Raw genomic sequence first — 7,336 nt, forward strand, 5'->3', positions numbered from 1 at the left:
TTAATAATAACTAATAACTTTACTTTAACGAAAATACGACCTACAACACTAAGCCGAACGAAATATAGAAATACGAGAACAGATAATTTAACGAAAATGCGACCTACAACACTGACCGAACGAAAAAAAGACGAAACTGAACGAAGCGTCAGAACGCTGCGCTTGCGTTCGAGTATGTTCTACGAATTCATTCTGGACGGTGACGTGATACCTATCACTTCGTGCGCGTGGACAGTTTCATTTTAAATAAGTTGTTTTTATTGTATTTTTCAACTCTTCACTTTTTATCATTTGCTGAATAAAGTTAAATTCCTATTTTATTGTTAAAAGTATTGTTTTGTTTTAAAAACGCAACAAAGAGGAAAATGCAGTCTAATTTCCAGGAATAAAGGGGACCAGCAGCACTAAGAAGACTACATGTATATGTAATTTTTGTGTGCCATGGGATCACTTTCACCAATGCTTCACACCTCATTCACTCGCTTTCGCTGTCATAAAATTTCACCAACTTTTTGGTGGTGACCGCAAATTGCAACAATCGATTTTCGATTTTATCGTTGCGGTTCAGTGCCATGCGGCGGCAGAGGAATCCAGAACTTCCCGTTATTCCAAGTTGTTACTGTTATTTCCAAGGCGGAAACCGTGATACACACATCGCATATGAATTTCATACCTCAACCGCCGCTTCCTGTGCGAACAGACACTGCCGTTTACACGAAACGTCCTGTGTTGTGGTGTTGTCGTACTGGAACCCCGCCCGTTGTTGCCCATGGCCTTGCTGTTGCCCCTCAGCGGTTGCCGAGGCGTAAATATATACTTTTACCGCAGAATTTTCGAATATAATTTTAAATTTCTGATAAAATCTGAAAATGGCACGATGGAAGCGCTTACAGCAAGTTTGTCACGCAACCGTACACACAACCACACCGACAGGAGTTGTACATAAATGGTAATGGCTGGTTGGCTATATTCTCCCGCTGTGAATATTCGCCAAACCACAATTGAAATTGCTCAGAATGGCGCATTGCAACGGACAATGTCCATCCGCAGCTACCCGGCGAGTTTCCAGTACAATGGGCTAACACACGTACAACCGGATAACGGTGCAAACCAATATATTTACATTTACATAATTAGGTTGTAATTTCTTTTCCAGTGGCAATGGCCAACCAAGCAACACTGCAAGATATCCCGAAATGATGCACGATTTTCAACAGCTCGTGCAAGACAACGCACGCATTCCACTAAATGAAAATTATGGTAACTCGAATATTTTGACTAAATTAATTAGTATTTCAGGGTTTCAGACAAGGTAATTAAAGTAAATATAATTTCAGGGAGCACTAGACTTCAATGCCAGAAAAAATATATATAAAATATGTATTTGTAAATAAGTATCGAGAAAAATAATAATAGTAATAAGTTTGGTTCAAGTATTATAATATTTAAACTTCCATAATGTACTAGTTTTAGGCCGAACTACGTTGAAACTGGTAGAGGGCCCTATATGGAATTCATAATGTTGGCTCCACTATTGCAAGTCATCCTTGGAGAATACATGTAATGAAAAATGGAAACAAAGCCAAGTGTTTTTGTGTACCTAATCGAGTATTGCACAAATAAAGCGATTGCACTAAAAAATGCTGCAGACAATTGCCGGTGTAGGTGTGTGTTTGTAATGCACAAACGAGCGCAAATATTTACACAATTACATAGAAAAGCACATGTGGCACAAACGTTCGTATTATTGCATGGGAGTAAAATGTGTGATTCAACAGCATTAGTGCAGATGATTTTCTAATTCTCTATCAACATTCAAACGTATAAATACACATATAGACGATGAATTTTATTTATGTTTGCTTTGAAATCAAAGTAATAGCTCGGAAAAACATTTGTAGTTGTTGATCGAAGAGATTAACGACGGCCTTTTGAGCTCAAATCTCGATGCTGTTGGCCAAAGCACTCGCTGATTGGAAAGCGTACCAAAGGGTGATGAATAAGTGCAAAACGATTAAACTTAAATTGAATTGATCTAATGCCAAACCGATACAAAAATATGTGCACATGACATAAACTTTATTATTTATATGTAATTAAAAATTACAACTCCTTATAAATACATATATTAGGGCTCTTAAAATTATTCGATTAACGTGAAAACCGATTATTCGAATATCCGGTTTGTAGCCGTTCGTACAAATATTAACCGGTTAGTACTATTCGATTAATCGCAAAGTTACGATTATTCGAATAGTCGTTCTACTGCGGTTAGTCGAATAGTTATACTGTCACTATTCGAATAAATGAAAATTGTTTGAAATCCACGCAGCCTTTGATTTTTGTTAGTTTTTACTTGTGAAAATGTCAGTTGTGCGCATTTTTCCTGTGTTTCACTTGTTTCAATAAAAACAGAAATTGAATGAACTTACACTATTCGGACGACCTTTGTTGTCGTTAATACATCTTAACCATACCGTTATATTCATAGGCTCAGGTGAAAGCATGGTAAATTAGTCTTAAATTTCGCGTTGTTGCATGCAGTATCCATTGTGGTCAGCGAACTTAAGGATATGTTACTTCAACATCAATTGTCTCCTTATATATAATAGATTTCACCCACAAATAGTCCTACCGTTTGCTCTTTTACTCTCAATTAAACTGGAGCACAAAGTGCAATTCAGTTAATGTTCACAATTTCGCGGAAATCAATAGTTTTCCATTCACTAGCTGTGAGACCGCTCCATTACCTTTGTGGCATTCGTATAATTTACTCGGCATCTATTATCGACTTTCCGGTCGACTTATTTATTTAATTTTTAATTAAATTTATTTATATGATATCTTATGATATGTTGCTTTGTTTATATTTCAAAAAGTTGGATTTCTTTAGCATTACCGGTGGGCGAGCAACTCACATCTTTTGAGGCATACTAGAGAAGTAGAGAAACAGGAAAACGCGCTAGGTCGTACATGTAAAAAATCGTGTCCAGATCAACAGCAGCAGCGACAACAGAACTTGGTTAGCGGACAGAGAAACGCACCGAAGCATATTAAGTATTCCCATAGCAAAGGAAAAAGTAGAAGTGTAAATAAAAAACGAGGTCGTCGACCACAGCCAACAGCGAAAACATTGCAAAAATTCGTAAGTCAATAACTCGCAGCATGTGGCTATGTATGTGGCAGCCGGGGTTCAGGGCTGTAACAGGGCTGTAACACTTATCCAATCACATATTCGCCTACCTCTTCTGGGTCACTGGTGTTTTGTATGAATTCTATATGAATTTATGACTACAATAAAAACGGTAATGAAAAAAACCTGGTGACAGGAAGTTTTCCTTCAAAACAACAACAACAACTCAGGAATCGAAAACAAGTGTTGCAAATATGTCACAATGGTGAACCTAAAGGAAAATAGGTTGGGTATACGCCGTGTACGGCACAAGACACGTACGCTGTAATGCCTTCGGCGAACTACTGAACAATGGAGTTGTTGTCCACATCACAATTTCGAAGCAATCCCTACATTACAGATCTTCATTGGAACGTCCTCGGGAGACGCCTATATCTACTATTCTTGTTCATTTCGGTCAACATCTACTAATCAGTAATTCATCCCTACAGTATATGCCCCTGCCGCATATTTTATTGGACAGGCACAACACGCTTGTAGTCTTAAAAAGGGACATATATTTATTGGTCAAACCCTCGTAAGTAGCTACCATCCTGCCATAAATTGGTGTGCAAAAGTGTGAGTATTACCGAGCTGAGCCCGTATGGCGCGTGTGCATGTTCACCACATTTATTTGTTTATGGTGAGCAGCAAAGCCACTTCGTAGGTCGATTTAATATACTCAGATACCAATATTTGTGCAGTGTCCTGTGTTTGCTTTGTAGAGAGTGCACACTTGGACACTGGTTCAACTTGCGGCGTATGTTTACGAATATGACCAATATTGGTTATTACATAATAAAAGGTTATTGCTCGCATGCTCCATGTATTCGCTAGAGCTTGGCTTAAGTAATATCTTTAAGAATCAGTCGCTTTTGCAGGCATATTCAAGAATTTGTTTCATTACACTCCATGTAATTTAAACTTTTATATTTACACATATTAAATACCAATGATAATCATGGACTTCTGGTACCAACATAAGTTTTTTGATTTTAAAAATATCCTCATAAAAGCTATTATTTCTATTTTTTTTTTGCTTTTTGTTAATGAGATTTTCTCTTGAGATAACGGTTTTTATTTAGATATTCCGCTTTGGTGTCATTTCCACGGCGCAGCGCAAGGCCTGCTAGCAAACATCCAATATAATTTTAATATTTAATATTTTTCGTAAGACTTCGTTCTTTCTCTGTTTTCCTTTCTTCCCACTCCACAAATGACTTAATTCTACTACCGCCAGGTTTTTTCTACTTCTTATTGTCTTTTTTATTCAATCTTTTGCCGAACCCGGCTTTAACCTCGCACAATTTGTTTTCGTAGGGACTTTTTGGGCACTTACATATTTGTCGTAAAATGTTAATGACTTTTCATTTTCGTGTCTATTTGCCAGCAATATACGCGCCTAATGATGTTCTTTTAATGAGTATTGTAATAAAGAAATGGTTTGATGGCTATTTTTGGAGTATGTGGGCAGGTCCAACAAAGGATAGCATTTACAGCATATTGCTTTTAATTTAGGAAGATACAAATTTTCAATATATTTAGTTGATTAACTTGACCCAAGCTGATTAAATTTCAGATTTCGGTCATAAATATGTCTGTACACAACATGTTTTTTGTATTTCTCATATCTATAAATAGTATCCAAATAAGAGCGTCAATAAATATGAACACTTTACAAGCTAAATGTCCTGCTCTCACATATTTCACAACGGTTGGTGTGTGCAAAAAGTATTAATGAAATATATTCCATTATCCGAAATAAAAAAATTATTGCATGACAAGCCTTGAACTATCGTTGTTTCCCTAACATTTTCACAACAAATTCATCAGCGAAATCCCTTAAGCGCACAGCTGCGCGATCGCCTTTCTCGCAACCAAAATGACAATTCATTGCGCTAAATCATCTGCCAACAACAAATTTATGTGAAGCTTCCACAAAACAATGACAACAATAATTTCGAAAGGCTAAAGCTAATATTTGCGGCCTGTCACTGCATTAGTTTGCACATTTTATTACGAGTTAATCGCACTCCACACCCTACTTCGTGCACACGGCGAGTATATGTATGTGTAAATGGATATTTGCTGTCGTTGACATCAAGCGCTGGCGTTAAGCTCACGACCGCACAAAAGAAAACAACGCTCTGACGCCGCAGAACGAGCAACATTTCAACCTCAGCGACTGTTACACATCAGCAACTGCAATAACAACAACAAACATTCTCTGCATTTGCGCTGATGTTCGCGACAAATCAAACAAAAGATCCCCGAATTGAATGATTGGGACGCAATAATTTTCGGGCGAATAAAAGGAAATCCAAAGCAAAGCTAAATTTGGCTGTTGGGTAGCACACACTAGTCTGAATAGTTTATTGATTGAAGCGCATTGCTCCTCAATTAAATAGATAACGGTGAGTATAAACCTGGAATGACAATAAGCGATCGTCGACTGTTGATGTGTCATCAATTAATTGCAATTTATTGCAACGTCAAATGGTGATGAGAGACCTAATTATTCAATAATCGCTTTGTGAATATATTGTGCAATTATTTGCTATCATTAGGCAATTAGCTGCGGGAAGTTTCTCGACTCCAATGCGTTAAATAGAACGCTGCTTTATTCGTTAATGCAATATGCTCCGATATTCAAGGTGAAATACTGTGCTAAATGCATCGGCTGCCATGGCATTGCATAATTATCTGCAAATACATATGTATATGTGTGTGTGTGTGAGGGAATTTCTGACTTTATTGAATTGTCCATTTCGTGTTTGTGTTGATGTGTGTGGCTCTCGAAGTCCTTTAGTAAGCCGCGGCTGCTCAATTAATTAATTTGTCTCTTTTTATTGCCGACATTAAATTAAAAATGTAATTGTTTATGCATTACATGTGTGTAATTACACTCGCAAGTTCAACATATCCCTGCAACATTCATCATTCATGCGGGTGTCAACCGTAACTTATTTGATCCATAAACACGTGTATAGCACACCAACCTAGTGTTATATACTAGAGTGATCACTTTTAAAGTGGAATCCTCCAATTTTTCCCAAAATCAAAATTAACTAACCAATTACCAGATAATTTTAAGCAAGTATAGGAGGATGGGATCATGTGTAGAAGTTCACGCAAGTGAGGAAAATTTTTGATTGTCACTCACTTGGGAGTGGCCAGAAACGATTCTTCTCCACATGGTTCAAGCAGCTCACGACTTCCGGTTTTAGACCAAGTATCCTCTGGGTAGCCAACAGACATCCGTTTGAAGGCGAGCTAAAGTGAGAAGGCGAAGCCCGCTTATGCGGTTGTGCGTAGGGTTTGGGACCCACCACATAAAAACACCCCCCAATGAAAAATCTACGAAAGCCTCGGATGAGACACCCCCCTTTTGATGACGACCCCTGCAAACGTTTTAAGGATAATGATATAAGGGCATGCACCTGGAATGTCCGGACCCTTAATTGGGAAGGTGCCTTTGCCCAGCTGGTTGATGTCCTCATACGACTTAAGGCTGACATCACCGCCATCCAAGAAGTGCGATGGACGGGACAAGGACGGAAGAAGGTGGGTCCTTGTGACATCTACTACAGCGGCCATATAAAGGAGCGCAAATTTGGTGTTGGATTTGTGGTGGGAGAGAGACTCCGTCGCAGAGTCCTGGCATTCACCCCGGTGGATGAACGTCTAGCCACAATCCGCATCAAAGCGAGGTTCTTCAACATATCGCTGATTTGCGCCCACGCCCCAACGGAAGAGAAGGACGATGTGACCAAAGATGCTTTCTATGAGCGCCTAGAACGCACCTATGAGCGCTGCCCCCGCCACGATGTAAAAGTCGTGCTTGGTGATTTTAACGCCAGGGTGGGTAAAGAAGGTGTCTTTGGCACAACAGTCGGAAAATTCAGCCTCCATGACGAAACATCGCCAAACGGCCTGAGGCTGATCGACTTCGCTGGGGCCCGAAATATGGTCGTCTGTAGTACCAGATTCCAGCATAAGAAAATACATCAAGCTACTTGGCTGTCTCCTGATCGAAACACGCGGAACCAAATCGATCACGTTGTGATAGACGGAAGACATGTCTCCTGTGTTTTAGACGTGCGTACGCTCCGAGGACCAAATATAGACTCGGACCATTATCTGGTCGCAGCGAAGATACGCACC

The sequence above is a fragment of the Zeugodacus cucurbitae genome, chromosome 2 (assembly GCF_028554725.1).
Source record: "Zeugodacus cucurbitae isolate PBARC_wt_2022May chromosome 2, idZeuCucr1.2, whole genome shotgun sequence".
In the NCBI taxonomy this organism is placed as follows: Eukaryota; Metazoa; Arthropoda; class Insecta; order Diptera; family Tephritidae; genus Zeugodacus; species Zeugodacus cucurbitae.